This window comes from Mauremys mutica, chromosome 2 (assembly GCF_020497125.1).
Source record: "Mauremys mutica isolate MM-2020 ecotype Southern chromosome 2, ASM2049712v1, whole genome shotgun sequence".
Classification (NCBI taxonomy): Eukaryota; Metazoa; Chordata; order Testudines; family Geoemydidae; genus Mauremys; species Mauremys mutica.
Window position 1 is genome coordinate 185869717 of NC_059073.1, and position 23747 is coordinate 185893463.

At 41.9% G+C, this 23747-nt stretch overlaps 1 protein-coding gene across 8 annotated transcripts in view; it reads right to left on the reverse strand.

The window, feature by feature from the left end:
• FHOD3 (formin homology 2 domain containing 3) overlaps nt 1-23747 on the reverse strand; it is a 650322-nt gene that overhangs the window by 340647 nt on the left and 285928 nt on the right. The gene's annotated exons all lie outside the window — the stretch shown is intronic.

Consider the following 23747-nt stretch of genomic DNA (forward strand, 5'->3'; position numbering starts at 1 on the left):
CACTTGATTCCTGCACCACACTGAGAATAATGAATAATTTTGCAAACTGACAGCATAACAACTTCCTTTGAGTATTCCCTCTTCTCATTCACCTTTGCAAACTGAGGTCATGCTTGCTAATAGAAAACTGAAGGAAGAAAACATAAACTGATACCTGTGCTGAGACAGGGCAAGAAAACTGGCTTGGAAAGAGCACTCCTATTTTAGTCCTAGTTTTGTGTTCACACCTGAAGTAGAAGTGTTTCCGTGTTCCTTACTCCATGCTGCAGAAGCCTGTCTCAATCTACTCCTGCTGTTGCTATAGAACAAGTGCAGAGGTGGGAAATGGGCCCAGCATGAAGTGACAACAACAATGTACTTAAATGGGTAAGAAAGAATGAGAATTGGACAGTCGAGGTCAGAGTCAATATGCTAAGGCAGAGCACCGTATTGACTTTACCAAAAAAAGGAGCAGCAACAGCCCTGGGCCAGTTGTGTGGTTCAAATGTGCCATTTGTAAGGAATGATAGGCTTATTAAGATTGGCTTCCATAGGACAGGTGAACAGAGTGCAGGGGGGAGGGGCTCATTGCCCAAATGCTCCATGGAGCTGGCTTTTGTGATTGGACTGCAGCTGATGATCTTTCAAAAGTGATCAGAAGGCCAAAGCCACAAACGAGCATGCCTTTCTCTGCAAACTGAGGAGTAGGAAGAGCAAGGAGAACGGTGCACTTTCATATCTGTTCATCTAATTCAACCCACTGCAGCATTTCTTTGCATTTCCAAACTTCTTCCCCTTCCCACATTCACTTACCATTTCTAGTTTTGAAAGCTACAGTACAAGGGTTCTTCTTACAGGCTATAATTATCACCGGTGTGTGTGGGCTTGGGTAAGTATTAGTGTGTCTGGGGAAAAGACAGCTGTATGCAAGTCATGAATATTATAACACACCGGGGTGAAAGTAACTTAAAGGACTTACCGGTACGCCGGAGTCCGAGGGGGGGGGGGGGGAGGGTGTCTCAATTGGAAGAGGTGGGGCCTCTACCGGAAGAGGTGGAGCCTTTCAAGATTTAAAGGCCCTGGGGCTCCGGCTGTGGATGGGAGCCCCAGGGCCTTTAAATCACCCTGCAGCTTCCAGCTGCAGAGGCGGCTGGGAGCCCTGGGGCAAATTAAAGGGCCTGGGGCTCCGGCCGCCACGGACCCCCAGGCCCTTTAAATCACTGCGAGAGCCCGGCTGCCGGAGGTCCAGTGGCGCTTTAAAGGACCCGAGGATCCCCACAGCGGCCGGAGCGCCAGGCCCTTTAAATCCCCACCCGAACCCGGATGCCGGAGCTCCAGCGGAGCTTTAAAGGGCTCGGGGATCCCCACAGCGGCCAGAGCACCGGGCCCTTTAAATCCCCGCCGCGGAAGCCAGTCCAGTCCGGCTTACTTTCACCCCTGTAACACACCGACAAAATAAAATGGCAAATGCATTACTTGTTATGATACCATCTACAGCATGAAGAACAGAGTACAGCATTGGAATGAATTATACAAGGAGGCCTTATCTGCTTCAAGACATCACCATTACTGGAAAACAAGTTAAAACTTTGCTCACATATTGAACAACCAAGGATTCCCTGCTTATTCAATGAAGTTACACTGGTGATTAATTTGTCTCTGTGACGTGTACTCCTGCAATAATCTATTCATACAGTCCCTCTTCCCTTGAATGGAAAGGAATCAGTATTCTCTTTAGTTCTCAAGTGCAAGAGATGGCCCTAGGTTCATTTTAGCTTGGTAATCCAAAAAGAGGGATATTTTTAAAATATACAAAAATTGTGGTGATTGCTCTTTTGAAAAACTATGTGCATGAAAGAAAGTGTTTGAGAGGGGAAGAGGCAGGGTGGAGTTAAAGTAACAAGGGCATATACTGTTGCAGGATATTATAGAAAGTGGTGATGGAAAAGAATTAAGAGGTCGTCTTGTTCATCTCCCTAATAATGCAAAATTGTTCCCTAGAGAATAATACAGTAGGAAGGCAGTAGTTATCCTAAAACATGGGTTACATAATTCAGGAGAATGAAGCCAAAGAAAATTGCTATAAGAAATATAGAACAGCTCATTGTTTTCTTTAGAGATTATTGTAACCAATCTGTGGCTAAAAATATAATTATCTAAAAAAATATGTAAGTTAAGGCAAACCTTTAATGTTTGTTTCAGTTTACAACTCGGCCTCTGAATTGCTGAACTGTACACTAGTATAAGCAAGAGAAATTACATCAGTGCCTTTTGGGTTATGAGAATTTAGCAATCTCATGCTAGATTATTTTTCCATGTCTTAATTCACTGGATATTGTGCCAAATGCTGCCAACTCTTGTTTACTCTCTAAATATTACTAAGCCAACGGTGATATGCAGCTTTAGCATGTTCTCACTATGAAAATGCAAAACAATCAAGTCACATTTCTACAGACCTTCCACTTACGATCGTATTTTTATCTTTGCTGACAGCTTGGCAAGAAGTAAAATACCTGAGTGCAAAGAGATCTCCGATTTACGGAAAAAAAACTTGGGATTCATTCCTGGGCTTCAGGCTCAAACCAAACTTCAGTATTACAAAGATGTACCAAAGTACGTCAGAGGATAAGGGTACCTCCAAAACAAGGAAGGTTCCTATGATTTCTCTCCTTTTTCTGGCAATGTACTAGTTTACCAGGCTAAGCTCTTTAGCATCAGCTGCCTTCTCATCAACTGTGTGTGTTCTAACCCAGTGGTTCTCAACGTTTTTGGGCTCAGGCCCCATTTGTAAATGTTTATGGCATGTCGCATAGCAGGCCGTGGGGTGGTTTCGGTCCGATCCTGGCCCCCAGAGGGATTGGGTCCTGCCCAGCATTCACCCCACAATGGCAGCTCCTGTGCTGTAGGGCTGGCTGAGCTTGGCTCTCCGCTCTGAGCGGAGCAACATCCAGGACTGAAGCACTGCTCAGGTTTTGACCCACCCACCTGACTGACCAAATTTGTGAGAGTGGAGTTGCGACCTGGCTCACAGGGTTGCAGTGTCACTCACTCAGATTTGGCCTACCCAGACTCTCATCATCAAGACAGCTGGGCCAAACCTGAATGGTGCTGAGACCCCAGAGGTTGCAGTATCTGGAGCAGGGAGGTGGGCTCAGCCAGCCCCATGGGGCAGGAACCACAGGAGCTGCCACGAAACCCTTTGAAACATTTTAGAGATCCAATTTTGGGGCTCGACCCATGGGTTGAGAAACCTGTTCTATCCCACCATAGGGATGCTCGAAAACTGAAACACCCAAGATTAGCACACTAATTGGCAGTCAGCAGTCATCAACCCACCAGAGAGGAGTACAGAACCTCGGCATCTTAGCACAGTGTTGTCAACTCTCACAATTTTATCACGAGTCCTATGATGCTTGTCTCAAAGCATCAGCTGATGGAGTTATGTAATTATGCATGATAATCTTTGCTTTCACACACACACACGCACACTCACACACAGAGTAAGATTCTAGCCTTCATGGTTTGGAAGAAAAGCTTGAAAGCATGACCCATAAAGGATAAAAGGCAAGACAACAAATAAAAAAGATGCAAAACTGTATTCTGTTTTTAAACTCTGATTATATTTAAGCCAAACTCATGCTGTGTTGGGATCTGCCTCACGATTTTTGAACACTTGCTCTTGGCAGTTCTGAGCATTCATCAAAAAATCCTGGTGTATGAGTAACAGTACATGAACCTGTGGCTGAGAACCACTCCAATCCTACAAAAATATTCTTATTTATTAATATTGTGGTAGCACCTAGGAGCCCCCAATCATGGATGAAGATCCCATTGTTCTAGATGCTATGCAAATACAGAACAGTAAGACAGTCCAAAAGAGCTTACAACCTATGGGAAAGAAAAATGAAGACGGAAATTAACCAGCTTGCTTAAACAACCAACCAAACAACCAAAGCTGACATCTCTCTTTATACATAATGGATCCTTGCTGTGTTTTGTTTTGTATCAGAGAATGACAACTTGTGGCAAAATCTCACACCAGTCTGCTGCAGTATGTGCTTCATTATTACAAATAATGCACCACCACTTAGACTGCATTTTGCATAAATTATATAAGTCAAACTCAGACAAATGTATTAGCGGAGGGTGGAAAGGATATCTGAAACGTAGGAGAAAAAAAGTTAAATTTTACAGAAAGGCCAAATGAAATTTGTATTAATTTAAGAAGCTAACAGAAACTGGTTTGCAACAACATGAAAGAAATAATGAAATATCACAGATGTATGGACAAACGGAGAGAATGTGGTGCAAATGGTTTAAACAGATGTCAAAACACCTTATGGTAAGCAAAGTTCCCCCCGCTCTGAACAATAAAACTGACAGTTCTGAAGAAAAACATGCATCATCCTGAAGACCGAAAGGCAGGAATTTTGATAATGTATCTTTGTCACACTACAAGAATTTAAAAGTAAAGAAGAGGGCAGAATTTCTTCTACAGTTATTTCTATTATTATTATTTGTATCGTGGTAGCAATAGGAGCCCCAGTTATGCTAGGATTTCTCCAACTGGTTTGAACCCACCATAAAATTATCTCACAAGAACAATCTGTCAGGCTCAGGAAGTTTAAATAGGCCTTAGGGTGCTAAATCCTTTTAAATAGTTCTCATCTTTATAAAATTGAGGGAGGTTGTTTGCATGTTTTCTTCCACTTCTGCAGCTGCCACAGTTGTCATCAGTGGAGATTCCCAAATACAGCCCACTCAGGTTAAGAGAGAGGGAGCAGCTGGCCAAGTGCTATCTCGAAGGGGCCCGCACATTTGGAATTCCTCACCTCCTTACCCTAAATAAAAAGTAGCCTGGGATCTCAGGAAGCTTGATATAATAATGGTTGGCACTCTATCCTATTGCTGTTCAGGACAGAAAGATTTTTTTGTTGGTTGTTTTCTGGTTTGGAAGTGAGGAGGCTGCCAGTTCTTACTTAGTTGTCTGGCTTTCTTTTTAACATTTGTAAAAAGCATTTTGAGCCTTGGCTAGGAACTTTTCTTCTTATGTAAACAGACAAAAAGAAAATGTCAGAGCTGTTGTTTTAATTCCATTTGCAGATATAAATAAATATATTGTGCCAATTTTTCCCTCTCTCTTTTACACTTGCATAACCTACTGATGCCAGTGGGGTTGCCTGGGTGTAACAGAATTTGTCCCATGTATCCTTACATTTCTGCATCAGTGGAACTTCAGTGGAGCATAGGCTTGTGCCTGACCCAGGGCCAGCTCCAGGCACCAGCCCAGCAAGCAGGTGCTTGGGGCGGCCAAGGGGAAGGGGCGGCACGTCAGGCTCTTCGGCGGTGGGTCCCTCACTCCCTCTCGGAGCAAAAAACTTGCCGCCGAATTGCTTGGGGTGGCAAAAACCCTGGAGCTGGCCCTGGCCTGACTCTGCACGGGGGGGAATTCCACCCATAATGAAAAACACTAGATACTGAAATACTTTAGTCTCACAACCCAGCTGAAGTCCACTATAAGCACTTTAGTGCTAAACATAATGCCCTGTAATATAATATGAACATCATCATAGACTGAGGCTGAGAGTAGTGCTGACCTAGTAGTAAGGGCACTAGCCTAGGACTCAGAAGACCCATGTTCAATTCTCTACTCCACCAGACTTCCTGTGAGACCCTAGGCAATTATATTTTCAACATATTTATGGTATGAAGGTTAGATTTAGTAGCTTCTGCATTCCAGCGATTTCTATTTTACAGTGTATTTAATAATATATTGTCTGTAGTCAATCTGTGCCTCTATCCCACATCTGTAAAATGGGGGTAGTAGTACTCTGCTACTTCACAGGCATGTTGAGAGGATACATACATTTGAAGATTGTGAGATGGTCAGATACTAAGGTAATGGGACCACATAAGTACCAATGATGGACAGTGAGGTTTAGGCAGCTGTACCCCTCTGCAGGTATTCTTATTAAAAAATCCAAACTATTTCACACTAAGAATCAACAGTGAGTATTAACTGAGAGGCTCTGTCAAAAATTTGGAGAAAATATGGGGGCCTTATTGAGGGTGGAATAAACTGCAGCCTCAAAATCTTCCTTCCTGGTTAATATTAACCTTATCTTATTATTTCCTAATTGAACTATGAAAATAATACAATAAAATAATTCTCTCTATATATATAGATTCTATTCCAATCATGAAATTCAGAGTTCATTCAAATAATTGCCATCAATGTCTATCAATATTTTTTACAATTGTGAGTTAATTGAAATCAAATTAAACTTAATTAAATATAACTCTAATGATGGTAAGTTGGAGGGCCAGACAATGGTTCTCAAGCAGGGGTACATGTACCCCTGGGTGTACTCAGAGGTCTTCCAGGGGTACATAAATTCATCTAGATATTTGCCTAGTTTTACAACAGGCTACATAAAAAGCACTAGCGAAGTCAGTACAAACTAAAATTTCATAGACAATAATTTGTTTATACTGCTCTATATACTATACACTGAAACCTAAGTACAATATTTATATTCCAATTGATTTATTTTATAATTATATGGTAAAAATGAGAAAGTCAGCAATTTTTCAGTGATAGTGTGCTGGGACACTTGTATTTTTATATCTGATATTGCAAGTTTTTAAGTAAGGTGAAACTTGAGGGTACACAAGACAAATCATACTCTTAAAAGCGGTCCAGTAGTCTAGAAACGATACAGCCCCTGGTCTAGAACACATGCATCTTTGCAGGAACAAAACAGATATGTAAATGTTTTTGTAACTTTGTATTAGAATAAGATGGTTAGTTTTACATTTTGGTATCAGGTTCTAGAAACTAAGCTAGGGCTGCCCACTGTAATTATTTTCTTTGAGCAAGTAAACACTTAAAAAACTCTTGTAGGCCAAACACAGTGAAAAGGAAGAGTAATCAAAAGCCCATTATGTCCTCAAATTTACAGCCTGTGAGCTGTCAAACCATATGGGTGTTGAGGTGGGAATTATTTACTCAGTTGCGGCACACACCATACCAGGACTCCACTGCCTTGCTGATGCAGCAAGGTACTGCTAAATCCTTCAGTGATTAAACAAACTTTTCCATTAGACACTTGGGATGTTTATTTACAGGCCTCTGAAATGCTAATCTGTGCTTCTTCACTTAACTTTCAAGAAAAAGAAAAAAGAAAGAAAACATCTGAATTTGTTCAATGAAGGAAAAAACAGTCTGGAATCACCACTCCGGGGAGTCAATTGACAAACGTTTCTCTTGTTAGATTTCCTTAGAAGCAGGACGACTGAATGATTCCCTTAGACAATGAACACTGTATCTATACTTCTGTATGCAACATGTAGAAGGAAACAGAAAATAAAACACTGTTACTTTGGTTTATTAAGTGAAGGGTGTCAGCACCTTGATAAAGTATGTGTGTGCCATTTATGTCAGGACGCTCCCTATAAAACCAAAGGTTTGTATATATTTACAAACAGTACAGCTATACAAATTTACTCCAGTTTGAAGGCTGGTGCACAAGATTTCAACTCGGAAAAAGAGTAGTCTCCACTAAAAAACAAAAACAAAAACAAAGTGCAGCTCAGCTCTTATATATATGGGCATGACCTTCAAAATTCCATTCACTTCAGGTAGTTAATCCCAATTTACACTAATGTAAAACTCAAGACCACTGAATTTTGTATGTTAAGAACTGTATATGTACAGAAGAAACTGCATATTTCAAGGACCGCAAATACACACTCGTGACCACTAATGAATTACCATTTTTAATTTTCCTACTGGCCACATAATACATATTTTCAATAACATTGCTGTGAGTAATTTGTATCATAGGGACAAAACTATTTTCCCCCAAAGGTAACCTTAACACATGTAGTTTTTCTTTTCTATCTCGTCACATTAGCGTGAAACACAAGCAAAGAGCGGTAGGCCCCTGACTTTGGCAGTTACAACATATACATTTAAGTAACCTGCACTCAGTAATCCTGATCACAGTAACCTCAACTGGAAAACGTAACTAAACGTTCAGTGTTATTAATTCCATAAATAGGCATTTTTCATTAACCACCTACTGTCAGAATGATTCACCAAAAACTGATATTATGCAGTGTTGTTGTACTGCTGTCGATCCCAGGATATTAGAACAGGGAGATCAGACAGAAAGTGTGAAAAAATCAGGACGGGGATGAAGGTAATCAGCGCCTATATAAGAAAAAGCTCCTCATATCATGACTGTCCCTATAAAATCAGGACATTGGTCACTCTATATTAGAGAGATCAGGTGAGTGAGGTAATATCTTTTATCGGACCAACTCTGTGGGTGAGCACGACAAGCTTTCAAGCTACACAGAGCTCTTCTTCAGGTTTGGGAAACATACTAAGGGCAAGCCTACACTTAAAATGCTGCACTTAAAAATAGCTCCACTGATGCGGCTATGCTGTTGTGGTGCTTAAGTTAAGATACTTCTACACCAACGAGAGAGAGCTCTCCATCGCCTCGCATTTGTGTCCTCAAAATCGAGAGCAGAAACCAGGGAAGTAGCTTGTACTAGGTGTTCTGGAGGCCAGAAGCTAGGTGTAAAGTCCACTTTAACTCTGTTAGTATGCTGTAGGCTTGTATTCGTGCACTTTGAATATACTTGAAGTATACTAAATGTGAGGTCTCTTTTCCATAGGGGATTCACTTCCAGTGTTCAGTGTAGATCACTGACCAGTCTCTGAAGCAACAGTTTTAGTGCTACACGCTCTGAAGACTATTTACACTGCATGCAGCACATCAGTGCCTCTGGCTCTTCTGTTCCACTCTTCTTGGTCACACAGCCACTTCATTTTTGTTCCCTTTGCAGTCTTGCAGAGTTAAATGTGCAATTCACACACAGAATCAGAAACAAGATTTCTTAACCCTTGAGCACAACCCAGCTACCAGAAGCAGGAATTTGGCTTGGTATCCCCAAGAAAATGGACAAAGTTTCTCATTAAAAGAGTGAAAAATACACTCTAGTTAGTGTTCTTATTTTTAAGAACATACATTTTATGATGCTTAGTATCTTTTATCCAAATCTGTATTTAGTTTGATATTTTTTCTGGTTACCCTTCTCTCACATGTCCCAGCTGAAGTTCAGTCTCTGTGGCTGCTAAACTAGTCTAATGAGTAGTTCATGACTCCAGCAGATGTTTCTAGTTTTAAGACCATTAGGAACTTTATGGGCCTTTTTTTAAGTCTTTCTCCCAACAATGGGATTTCTAATGGGAACTTAAAACTAATTTAATAGGTCAATAAAATGCTGCACTTTTTTCCTTTTTAGACTCCATATTTGTGATATCAAACACTTAAATATTGAACTCTATTTTAGAGCCTCAAAACTTCAGAACAAAAGCATAATCAAAGGTAAAGCTGGCTGACTAGATGCTTGATTCTAAAGCTTTCCAGCTTCCCCATCAGAAACATTTTTTACTCATTATTATTTGTCCAGATTGTCATTTTTTATTCCATAGTGCACTTTGGTCATAAGAAATACAGGAGGCTCTGCTTCCAAAACATCCTAATCCAAGGTCATATCAGTTTCACAAAATCTTATTAAAGTTATTTGAAAGTGAAACCTACAATTAACTCCTCATAAATTTCCTTTTTCTTTCCTTCTTTCTCCCTTTTCTATCATTCAGTGTTGGTAATTTAGTGCTGGAACTGAAGTCGCTGCCATTGTCCAAACCGTCTAGGATCACAGAGCCCTGAAATGTGATGATTAGGGCTGGCTGTCAAGTTCGTCATGAAATAAATCCCCAGGAAGAACATGGACCCTGAATATTTATGTGCACATTTTCCATAGATCAATGTTTTTTCTCATTATTTGTTCACAGAGTGTTGACAGCATGTAATTATTCCTAGTCGAAAGAATTAGAGTATATCAGGTGATTCAACTGATCTGTTATTATCTACCTAGCACGGTACACTGTTATACTCACTCTGTGCAGATGTCTAACAATATATAATATGCCTTAAAAAGCTACTAGGAAAGACAGCAACTTACAGACAACCAAAAGTCAGTCACTCAGCCCAACTCGTTCTTGAGATTGTGTTGCTCAGATATGACTAAATTCCTTATGCCCTATGGTAAAGGTTTATAACTACTTGCAGGAATGAGCTGTTTTTAGACAGGTGATGAGCCATCTTCACAGAGGCCAACTGAGGGTGGCATGCACACACCCGTAGCAAGAGACACACCCGCCAGAAACTGCATTACTCAAAAGAGGTTACTATTTCAACTAAACTCAAAATATCCTCTTTTACACTTCGTAGGCAGGGTATGATGCCACTAATGCAGGGTATAATGGCACTAAATGCCCAACACATGTGCAGCAATACTGGCTGGGAGGAGTCCAGAGGACATTAAATGTGGCTAGAATGAATGAACGGGAAGGATAAATCTTGTTGTAAGTTGTTATACAAGGAGAGTTAATTCTTTGGCTTGTCAGACATATGCTAAAATTTCCCCATTCACCTGCCCAGTAAATGAGTCAATATTCACTGACGTCTACCAAATACCTTAACAGGAAAAAGGTTTCACCGTCATGCAGGATTCCCAATGGTCAGGTCTTGCTAATTTTGTCCAGCAGAATGGACTGCACATCCTACTATGGGTGTCTAGGCCAAGTAATTCATTAAGGTTACATACTCACTATTCATACTTCAGCCACAAAAATTAGTGATCTTAGTCCTAAATGCATCAATTTCCATGTATTCTTGAACCACAAAACCAGCTCCATGAAATACATTACTAAGAGTCTGACTGAAGAATGAGCGCAAGACAGTCACTAAAATTACATCTTCATCAAGCAGTCGTGGATTCATACTCATCTTCCATGACTGTCATCGAGAAAAATAGCATGCCTGTTTCAGCCTATCATTTATACAGCTAAGTTATTTTCCAGAAAAATTTGCATGAAGATGCAGTCTCTTCTGAAAGTGAAATTTCTTGTTTGCCTGGAATGGCATGTGCAAGTGTGTGAGATAATTGGTTCTTTACATTCCAGTAGCACCCAGAATGTGCTAGGTTGTGTACAGACATATAGGAATATACAGTCCCTGTCAGTTTACAATCTTAAATTATCTCAGTAGCTCCTCCAAAGGCTGTCTCCACCCTTCAAAGGCAGCTTGTGGGGGGCTCATGACCCACATGTGCTAAGGGCCCCCACAAGACCAGGTGGTCCCTTTGGATGCTGCTGTCTTGGAGGTGAGCCTGGGACAGATCCCCCTGCATATGTCATTGTCCAATCACACACTATAATGGAAGAAGTTCAAGTTCTGAAATCTAAGCTCTGGCATCAGTGGAGTTAAGGAGCTATATGAATGAGTCCAGGTCCCAAAGGGGCCCTGGCTGAAATTTCCCCACTACTGTATTAATTCTTGATGCTCTTCTGCCTTCCCAGGGGGACAGGCCCCACACCTCTGGGAGGTCTGGCTTCTCCTCTACCACTCTTTGTCGATTTACAACGGTTTCCATGACAAGCACTGCACAGCCTGTAATTGTTGCTAAACTAACGTAGGGACATCTCTCCCATAGGGATTAAAATGATCTACTGGTACTTCTTTACATTTACAGCAGTCTATATGACAACACCATGAACGAAATGTGGAACACAGTAATAATTCTATGATTAAATCCTCTCAATATTTGTCTCTCATGAACTATTCATTAAAAAATTGATTTAACTTGAAGTTTGTGGTATTTCAATTTAGGTCAATTAAGGAAATCGTTTAAAAAACCATACAGTCAATGTGGTAGCAGATATAAAATCCAATTTGTGTTATAATGGAAGCAGCTACATAAGGCTAAGAAAGACCTCAGAGTTTCACAATGATTAGGACCATTGGAACAAGTAGTAGTATGTAATTTCATACAAATAGGCTCTGTTCTTCTGATATTCAACTGATATTATGCACATATATTTCATTTACAGTTAAAGGAAATTATATGTTCATCCACTCCACTCATGAAGAGAGACACTCCATAAGTTTTGCTGGCCTTATTTAAATTTGCAGTGAGAACAACTGTTCACAACAAAGCTTGTTAGCTAGAAAATAGCATAAAACAAAGCTGAAGGAAAAATGAGCTGAATCATCATTCAAAAGTAATTTTTGTTTTGTACATCAGTTCCATGTTAGTAAGAGTGAAGGAGTAACAAACCACCTAAGGCCAGGCATAGTGCAGGAAGGAACTACATAGTTCTTCCAGTTCACCCCAGTTCATTCCTCACTTGTAGCCAAATTGTAACTACTACTGCGATGGACCTCTGCTAAGAATGACAGCTGTACCTTATGTTATAGTGGTTTTGTGAAGCACAAAACATACTGTAGGGATGAGGCTAACACCCCAAACCCATTTGCACTTCCAAACCTAGGTGAGAGTTTAAAATTGGGTTTCCTGAAATAAAAATAAAAACCATTTAAAATTCCAATTTAGGGCCTAATATTACTCCTCGTGATGTGGAAGTTTTACCATTATGTTCAGCATTGGGCCCTTAAAACACAAGTCTTGTTGCATTATCCCACCTATCCCCTTTGCCTGCATAGGATTGTGCTGTGTAACATTCCTTACAGTGGTTTGTGCAGTCTTGTTTTAAACGATGGGGCTTCCTTTATTTTTCTTGGCATATTATTCCATAGACCCAAACATCTCACTATTAGGAAAATTTCCCTGACATTTAACCTCAATTTTCCTTTGTTCAATTTCATCCCCTTGCTTCTAGCTACACACTTGGACCACTCTCTCCCTCTTTGGTTTTTATTCCCTGCCTATTCTGTGTACAATCATCTTACATTTCCTGATTCTAAAAATCTGTATCTCATTTGGCAATAGCTATTTTCCACATCCCTCAGAAGTTACTGGCAAGATGATTTTCCATCTGTTAAATTTTTAAATTTACATGTTTGGTTTCTGCAAATCATTCCCTTGGACATGCCAACAAGTTTAGATGAATTCTGTTCTTCAAACAAGAAATAGTCTGTGCTACAAACCCTGCTTATGTTTTTGAAGCATTTAAAATAATTTTAGGTTTCAGGATTTTTAAATATACTGTAGCTTTTTATATTTCCCACACTTTAGGGGAAACAAACGCTTCTACTAGAGCTCATTTCAGTGTTGCTTGATAGTTCCTGTTGGTATTTCTTGGTGTTACAGTTCAGGGCAACTGCACCTGTATTCTCCTTTTATGGGACACTCACTCTAGGTTCCTGGCTTCCTTTCTTGGGTGGACACCTGTAAGTCTCTCCCTTCTGACTGGAGTATTTCCACACTGCACAGCACCCTTCCTCAACTGTGAATTTCTCCACCAAGTCAGACTGCCTCAACAGGACTGCTTTGCTGTCTCCTCAGAGGCTGTAAGCAATGTAATTGCTAAGGTTGCCAACCCCCCAGGATTGTCCTGGAGTCTCCAAGAATTAAAGATTAATCTTTAATTAAATATTATGACGTGACGGAACCTCCAGGAATATGTCCAACCAAAACTGGTAACCCGACTAATTGCTCATGGTCTTAAGTCACCACACAGCTTTTTTCTAAACAAGCACATTTATTCTTAAGGTAAAAGTGTTACAGAGAATACATTAAAACAACAATAAAAGAACCTATATCCATGCTAATAAGCTTATCAGAGATCACGCTCCCCCCGCCTCGTCTCCACTAAGGCTATGGTCAGCATCAGTCCTTCCAACCCTTCCAGGCTGAGAGCCATTAAACCAAACTGTAAACCCTGTATATTTTGGAAACAACTTCAAGCCAGGGATTTCAGCAACTATGAACCCTTCCCTAAGAACTGAGCCCCACATCCTCCCTGCCCCTTGGACAGAAGGTCCTGTTCATTTGCTGGATCAGAACGCAAGCCTTGAGGCAGTTTTAAGTTAGGCTACTTAATCAAAAGTCCTTTCTTTATTTGTTGGTCCCCAGCGAATCCAGCTGAACCAGAATATGCAAACTTTTCCAGGTGGTGGCAGCTCTTTGGAGGTGTGTGAATTTATCTAACCTCACACCATTGTTCTTAGTTTCTGGAGGGTTGTGGGACCCCTCCTCCATGGAATTACCTACAATCCCTGGCCCACACTTAATTCACTAAGGTTTAATTTCATTCAGTAAGGTTTGTCCAGGATATTGCCATATCTGTCATACCTGGGGTCTTTCTAATTCAGTCACTTTCACTGTACAGGATTAAAAAGAAATTAAAGAAATATTCAAATAAATCAAACATTTTTTTTAAATATAGGGAAAATTTGTTGCCTTTTTCCAATGCTTTCTTTTAAACCTGCCATGAACCAGGAGTCTTGTGAAACTAAATTAAAAATTGTACAATGCTATGAGGCCCTCAGGTAGAAAACACTGTACACAAGTGAAAATTATTATTACTAAAACGAGTACTCTTTTCCACTCCTCACTAGATATTGAGCCTTGTTCTGCATTTAGGCTCTGATTCAAGAAGGCACTTAGGCACTTAGGCACATGCTCAAGTCCATCCCTACTCATAAAACCATTTAGACATAAGTTTAGCTTTAAGCATTCCTCCTGCACAGAGGCTTTATTGCATGCCTGGAAAACTTACTGAAGACCAGGAGAATTCTGGGTGCAAAAGGAATGCAGAATCAGGCTCAATGTCAGACAATCATAGAGTAGCACTTTTCTGATTTATCAACCTTATGACTATAGCATTTGCTTCTCTACACCTTTCCGCTCACTCAGGTAGAGGTAACCACTTTACAGACTGACCTCATGCCAAAGGTAATTAAGTAATTATGAGGTAGCATCTATAACCAACCACTAGCCAGGGCTAACTAAACCCTGGTTTTAGTGTACTGGTTAGCTGTGTCAAGGAAATGCTTTTCTAAAGTATAATTATAGGGAGATTTGAACAGGAATTGCTTAGAGGTACTTATAAAGCTGAGATGCCAACCCAGCACTTTGAGTCAATGTCTAGGAAAAGAAGGGCTTGGTGCCATCTGAGTGGCTCTGTAAATCTCTCCTTCTTTGCATTATTTATTCCTTGTTTACCCCAGAGGATTCCACTTTCCCAGATACATTTTCCCTAACAGAATTCTTGATTGTTACAGTGACCATGCATCCCATTTTGTCTGGGTCAGTCCCCTTTTGTAGCCCTGTCCCAGTTGCCCCGATTTTTTTAAAGGGAGCAAAACTGGGTATTTGTCCCATTTACTCTTGCCAACTGATCATCTTCACATGGTGTTCCATTTTCCTGTTGGGAACTGTGGTCATCCTGTTGGTTGTGGTTTAATGTAGTTTATTTTCTTTTGTCAAGTATTATTTTAATAACAGCTCAGTGGTTACACTGCCACATGCTTTCAGTGTACACACAAAACACTCCTGAATTTTCATGAGATCAGAGCTTTATCCAGATAAATTGCAGAATGGCAACCTTGCCTTAGATTGGGTTTGGATTAATAATCATGGAGTTGCCTATAGATCTTTTTTTGTTGTTGTTGCTGCTGTTATTGTTTTTTAAATACTTTAAAATGTCCTAGTTTCAATGGGGCTGAAATGGTACAACTGGAGGACGAATTTTGCATTTTTAGCAGTCAGACCTCAAATGATTATATTGTGTTGTGCTCAGGGGCGGCTCTAGACATTTCGACCACCCCAAGCACGGCGGCATGCCACAGGGGGCGCTCTGCCGGTCGCCGGTCTCGCGGCTTCGGTGGACCTCCCGCAGGCATGCCTGCGGTGGGTCCGCTGGTCCCGCGGCTCCACCGAAGCCGCGGGACCAGCGGACCCTCCACAGGCACGCCTGCAGGAGGTCCGCCGGAGCCGTGGGACCAGCGGACCCTCCACAGGCATGCCGCCGAAGGCAGCCTGCGTGCCACCCTCCCAGCGACCAGCAGAGCGCCTCCCGCGGCATGCCGCCCCAAGCACGCGCTTGGCGTGTTGGGGCCTGGATCCGCCCCTGGTTGTGCTGGATCCAAATGAATCAGGGACATAAACATACCATCATGGATATAGACCATTGCACCTCCTAGTATTTGTTGTATGAACTAAACTCTGGCCATGCTCTTCAGCAGGCAACAACTTAATGAGATTCTCTCTCAGGTGGAATCGTTGTATGCGTCATGCACATTACTGCAACAGAGATTTGAATAGGAACCCTTGTGGTTGAAAAGCTCTGCCTAATAGGCCAAAACCTAAGTCTGCTATTATTCTACGCCTGTCTTCACTATAGGTTGGTTTTTGCATACTTTACATTGTGCATTCATCATGGTTCCATAGGTGTAACATTTAGGCAAAATAAATAAATAAATAAATAAATCAGGGAAGTACTGTATCAAGATACCCACAGATATTAAAGGCCAGACTCTCTCCTCAGATGGTTAGCAGAACCTGCATGTTTAAAATACACACACAGTCCAAAGCATCATATGTTATGCATTTCAGGCCTTCTCCACACCTCAGTTGAGCCAAAGCAGGTGTCCACCGCAGTTTCTCTGACTCACATGTATACAGATTTTTTCTCTCTGAACTAGTGCTTTAAAACAACAAAGAAGAGGTTTCAATTTATAGCATGGGAATCAGAGGATAAAAAAAGAAATCCCTGTTCACACTGATCAAAGAAATTCTGTATGCATTTTTGTTGCTAGGCTAAACCTAAGTGTGAATAGCACCTAAAGGGAGCACTGGGATTTTACCTTTTGACTATAGTTTATGCTTTTTCAATAAAGAACTTAGAATTAGTAGCAACCATGAATTTTCTGCTTAAGACTTTTCTTCTCCAGAGATCATGTCCAGCAAGAGTTGTGCCAGCTTTAGGGCCTTCTCCTAATTGAAGAACTGAGCTGAAAACCAGTCCTAGCTATGTGCTCTTCTAGGAAACAAGGCACATAAATTTGATTCTTCTAAAATTGGCTGTTTTAATCTCTGGAGGAAGGGATGGAGAGATTCACTCCTCTTCTGTGGGGGAATTGATTTAATTTTCTATTTCTTATTAATTTATGTAATAACATCTTTATACTACGGGGACCAGCTGTTTAGAAATACCTAGAACTAAAGCAGGGCCTTTTTCTGGGATAGATTGATGGACATAGCTCTCCAAATAAGAAAACTGCAGGTGTATTCCTGTTCCACAGTACTTAGAACCCACTGATCCATGGTAATATGAGTCCAAGCACATAGGAAGTGGGATAATCTTTTGAAAAAAATAGGGTAGGGAGAAACTGGCACATAACAATCTAGTACTCTGCCCTCAACAAGGAAGTAAAGCAGAGTGGATTTCCTGACTGCCTCAAAGAACCTGCCACAGAAGAAAACTGAAGAGGTGGAGGTCTCCTCCTGTGGTTTCCCCTCTGTTTTCTGAAGTAATCAGGCTGCCTAGGGGGGAAAATAGGTATCTTTGGAGAGAATGAGGGTGGAATTGTTTCCTTTTAGGGAAAGGAGTACATTCCCAATGGTTTGGCACTGAAATATTGAGATTATAGAGTGTTTCATCCATTTTTTGCAAGAAGAGGATAGGACATCTGAAGGGGAGACACTGTATCATGTACTGGACCACAAGCAGAAGACACGACGATTGAAGCCATGAACATCTGTGCATAACTACAGGTGCCATGGCTCTGGCTGCCAAATCTGCCCCATCGAAGGCTGCTTGCAGAGAGGTCCTAGCTATTAGTTTGCCCTCTTCTAACATGGCCTGTAATTCCTGCCTAGAATGGCTGTAGAAGGTCCTGATGAACCAAGTATATTCTTGGCCTATGGGAACTCTCCTGAACCACCTCAACCTGAACATTAAGAGCAGTAGATACTCTCTTTAGGAATTCCCAGTAAGACCTGAAGTCATCCTGATCAGGAGAAGAAATCCCAGATCCTTGTCAGTGGATAAGGAGGAATAGTGCAAAGGAAGTTGAATTTGAGCCTCCTGTGGGATGGACTGAGATTCCCAAATCTTAGGCTCGTCTTTAGATTACTACTCATACCATCTTCAGTACTGGGGATAACATCCCGAGCCTCCTCATGGGAGCTAGCCCAGTGTCTACTAGGCAATCTATATGAAGGAGGAACCAGGGAGGATTTGGAGGTGGGAGGCAACCCTTACAGGTTCCAATAAGGTCATTAGTGAGGCACAGGACCCCAGCCCTGACTGCTCCAATTATCTATGTCTCTGGACCATCTTGGGAAATCCCAGGGGTATGAGAAGTGGAATCCTTGTGGCAAAAGTGAGTGATGTCTTCTATCCTGGGAGCAAGGGGCAAAGGAGCCTACCTCAGCCTCTGAGGAGGATCCTGAGTTGCGTGACCATGGAGGTGCTGTACCTGTTTCTGCCAAGGTCTGATGGCATCTCTCCAGAGATGCTGGGTTTATCCCTGGACTGCACTGAATGAGTAAGCACTGGACCCTCTGAAGAGCTAGATGCCCATGGTACCAAGGGCTGAATTTGTCTCAGAGGTAAGTCCATAAGTCCCCAGATAGTTTACTAGTGGACAATACCAGGGACCTAGGCCTTCTAGAGGAGTTCGGCTCCTTCAAGGAATGGGTTTCCAAACTTCTGTGCTTTTTCCCTCGGCACTGGAGAAGAGCATCAGTGCCAACTTTCCCATGCAATGTCAAGATAGGCACTCCTAACCGGGGTAGGAGTACTCAGTGCTGAGCAGAGAGGTCCAGAGGATGGATGCAGGGTGGCCTCCACAGGGAGGTGATACAGTCTCACCTCTCTATCATTTTTTGTCTAGGATTTGAACCCCCTGCAGATCTGGCAACAGCCTCGAATGCAACCTTCACCAAGGTACTTTAAGCACTCAAAATGAGGGTCATTCACCAGCACAGACTTTTTGCCAGGTGATGATACCCTTTGTATAAGAGAGATGTGACACCCACAGTCAGAAAAAGAAAACAACACTAATTTACACTGAGTACTACTAACTGACTATTTACAGATGGGAGATAGTCCCCCTGCAGTGGGAAAAACCTTACAGTTGCAAGCCGATGTGTTCCAACTACTGATCACAGGCAGTAAGACAGGGGCAGTAAGAAGGAACTGAGAAGGGTGAAGGGCGGATCCACCCTTTATACCATCCTGCAGCAGTGCAAGGCTGCTGATGGTGCATGCATGCACTGTTCCGACGGGTACCACTTGAGGAAACATCTCTGTCTCTGGTGTACTGGACACACACACACCTGAAGTGGAATGTGTGCAACCATTTGAAGAACTCTTTCTTAATACTGAAACTCTACGTTTATTGCTTTTCAACATCATTTTTTTTTAAATTGGTGTCTATATACTACAGTCATGTGTTCTACATGGGGATATGTCTCAAATCTATTCAGATACTACAGCTGGTACAGGATTTGGCAGCTTGCACATTAAGTGGTGCTTTAATTAAAGAACATATTAAACTTGTACTCTAGAAACAGCACTGGCTTCCATTTTTATTTTTCTGGATTGATTTACGATGTTGGTCTAGACCAGTGTTTCTCAACCAGCAGCCCAATTAGCACACAGCTGCAGCCCATGTGACATCCTCAGGGCCATACAGGTAGTATATATATTGTGCGGATGCAGCCCACATAACACAGAGAGCTACATGTGCAGCCCACAATGATCAGTAGATTGAAAACCTCTGGTCTAGACCTATAAAGCCTGAAATGGCTTGGGACATACTTATCTAAGAGACCACCTCTCTCCCCATGACATACTGCCACAGCTGTGGTCCATAGAGGTACCTCTGGTGAAACACCATCAATAAAAGTGACATGGGCAGCTGGCAAGACATTCTCCATTAAGCCCTGGATCTTTGGAACTTATGTCCTTCCCAGGCCGAATCTGTCAGCCTTCAGGGCACACTGGGAGGCTCATTTTTTCTCCTTTGCCCCGAAGGAGATGAGTACTAGGTAGTGTTGAATAGTGGTGATGTGGGACTCTGGGGACTGTGTGTGTGGACTATTAGTTGCTATTCTGTTTACGTTGTTCTTGGGTTATTAGATTTGATCTGAGGGCATTGACAGGTCTGCTTGTTTATTCAGTTATTTTTAAAAGACTGTCAAAGGTGCCCAGACCATGAGATGAGCAATTTTATATTACAGTTTATAAAAAATATAAATAACTAGAGTTAAGCTCCAAAGTCCACAGTCAAGCACCTATATGAGGGACTGTGAAGTCCATGGATGTTCAGCAATTTTGAAAATCATTTGACTTTTTGAGGTAGCTAAATATGGACTGAGGAGCCTGATTGCCGACACCTAGTTTTCAAAATCCTAGCCTTGGTATACAGTTTCAGATTCTCTTCCTCAACGTGCTCAAAACAATTAATAGCCAAATGAATGGGAGAAGCTATTACTGACACTGCAAAAGCATTTCAATTCAGTCCATAAATTGAAGAAGTCAAAAATGAAATAACATTTTGTTCTGCAGTACATCAGTTACACTCTTCTGCAGAAGTTTCAGAGTGGTGCCACAAAATACTGTGCGAGTGTGTGAAAATTTTGTCACTTCTCACTCACTGAAACTCAAAGGTTTGCATATCTGGAACAATCCTATTTTTTCCGGTATTTTATTAGCAGCCCATTTCTAAGAAATGCCAGGTGGCAAGATGCCCAGAAATCATTTGCCAACTAATCTTGCAGGATTGGGCACCATGCCATCCAGACAAAAAAACCAAATGCTTTAACTCATTGATAATGGACTCATAAATCACAAATTAAATTCAGTAACCGCACTACTAGAAAAAGTTTTTAAAGGTATCTCCATAAATTACTTTCATACTGAAACGTGCAATGCAGCTAGTGGGGAAAAAAAGGCTTTCCTGCTCCTTTTTCGCCATAATGTAGACCGGGTTCAAATAAGGATAATATGCTGTGATTTCATTAGGCACTGAGAAAGTTGGAGACAAAAATGGGACTTTTGGATCCCTGTAAGCATCACCACTGTATATTTGTCTACTACGGTTATATTACGAATGGATTTCATTTGACCAAGAAAGTTGCAAAGTGCAAAAATAAATCCGGCTCTCTTCCTCCCTCACAGGGTTCTTTTGAACAGTGCTCTAAAACTTAGGACAAGCTGTGCTGTACCATCACCATTCTCGGGAGAGAGAAAAGAATTTGCATCTGAAGAGAGCAGTGGATGCTTTTTCGCAAATCTTTCATTCTTGCATTTTGTCATGCTGTTCCTATAACAGACGATTATTGCTTAATTCTGCATAAAATACAGCATTTATAAGGCCAAGAAAAATCTTAAATAGCCAGTTTGAAAACCTGCAGAACAAAAGAATAGCCAGTAAAACCTCTCCAAACTTACCCCCTCCCCCAAATCAACCAGAGATATTTTAGTTCATTCTCAATAAAATACACTACTAATTATCATTAATTCTTTAAAAATAGTGAATATTCAGTGAACACCTTCTGTTCCTATGACAAGCTTTAAGGTTTTGGTAGTTTGGAAAAACCCATATAACAATGGCACTGGTCCAACATTTTACAACCTTCCTTTAAGACTTCAAGTCAACTCTAAAAACTTACCCCAGCCACAGGGACATGGATTTTCTATGCCAATAGGAGAACCCCTCCCATTGGTATAGGTAGTATTGCCTACACTGAAGCACTACAGTGGCATTAGCTAATAAGCAATAAAAATTCAAAACTCTTTTCCTAACTTCCCATAAAACAATTGAAGAAAAAAAAACAAGGGAGGCAACCTTGGACTGCTCTCCAACTGCTGTCTTTAGAAGGCATATCTCTGTTATTTACAGCCCTCCTTCTATTCTTTCAAAGAACAGGATCCAGTAGAAGAGAGTCATTTTTCCTTAGCCTTTCTCTTACATCCCTTGTAAGACCCATAAACCCTATGCATAACTATTACATCATTTCCCCCTTTGGAATATTTCAGTTTGTTTTAATTAATGGAGAAAATAAGTAATCAAATATATAAATCACACTGGGAAACTATCCTATTCCTATAGTGTAATAACCTCCAGACATCCCTGCAGAAACACTTGTCAAGAAATAAGAATAAAAAGAAAGTTCACAGACTTTTGCCCCCTATAAACAAATAATATGATTTGTATGAAGCTGAAGCTGACTTTGTATTGCTCAGATATAGTTTGGTGCTCATAAGGGTCACTTACTTATTCAGCCTCACTCCCACGATTGCAAAGCAACACGAAGGAATTTAGCCATGCAACCCTCGTTAGCATCTTACAAACTGCTATGAAAATTTTGGAGACTGTGTGAACATGTGCAACCCTATGCATCAGTTTCTTCATCCACAAATGTGAATAACAATAATCATCTTCCTACTTCACCCAGGTGCTCCAAGGATTAATCTAATTAACACTTGCAAAGCAGAATGGTAGAGCAACATATTTAAATTTTATGAATAAAATGGTAATTTCTGACTTACTCTGTGCACTGCAGTTGGTAGCACGTGTAGGAAATGAAAGTGACAACACACACTCATTCACTATATGTCCTAGATTTAGGAAAACATCCATATTTATGGCAAGATTTAAGCATGTACTTAAGGGCTGTCCTGAACAGGGATGGATTTAAACATGTGTTAATTTGGATTGATTAAAATTAATCCAGAGGTGAAAGTAAGTAAGTAGTGGCTGGAGCCCCAGGCCCTTTAAATTGCCGCCAGAGCTCCACTGCTGGAGCCTTGGGTAGTGGCAGTGGGGCTCCGGGGGTTATTTAAAGGGCTGGGGCTCCCACTATCTCTACTGCTTTGGGCCCTTTAAATACCCGCTGGATAGCCGCCGCCGCTACCCCAGGGCTCTGGAGGCTATTTAATGGGCCAGGGCGGTAGAAGCAGAGGGGGTCCTGGGCCCTTTAAATAGCCCCCAGAACCCTGGAGTAGAGCCTCGCCACCACTGCTACCCCAGGGCTCCGGCGGCTATTTAAAGGGCCAGGACAGTAGAGGCAGGGGAGCCCTGGGCCCTTTAAATAGCCCCCGGAGCTCTGCTGCTGGAGCCCTGTGGTAGCAGCAGCCGCTGGGGGCTCCGGCAGCAGTTTAAAGGGCCCGGAGCAGTAGCAGTGGCCGAGCCCTGGGCCCTTTAAACTGCTGCCGGAGCCCCCAGCTGCCGCTGCTACCCCAGAGGGGGAGGGCACTTACCGGTACAGGGTGGGCCGAGGATGGCTCTGACCCCGCCCCGCCCTTTCCGCCTGCGGCCCCGCCCCTTCCAGGGGCCAGAGCCGGCCTCAACCCAGCCCCGTACCGGTAAATCCCTATTTCTACTTTCACTCCTGGATTAATCTCATAGATTCATAGACTTTAAGGTCAGAAGGGACCATTATGATCTTTTAGTCTGACCTCCTGCACAATGCAGGCCACAGAACCTCATGCACCCATGCCTGTAATAAACCCCTAACCCCCTATGTCTGAGCTATTGAAGTCCTCAAATTGTGGTTTAAAGACTGCCAGGTGCAGAGAATCTTCCAGCAAGTGACCTGTGCCCCACACTGCAGAGGAAGGCGAAAAAACCCCAGGGCCTCTGCCAATCTGCCCTGGAGGAAAATTCCTTCCTGACCCCAAATATGGTGATCAGCTAAACCCTGAGCACGTGGGCAAGACTCACCAGCCAGACACCCAGGGAAGAATTCTCTGTAGTAACTCAGAACCCACCCCATGTAACATCCCATCACAGGCCATTGGGCACATTTACCGCTAAAAATCAAAGATCAATTAATTGCCAAAATTAGGCTATCCCATCATACCATCCCTTCCATAAACTTATCAAGCTTAGTCTCGAAGCCATATATATCTTTTTCCCCCACTGCTC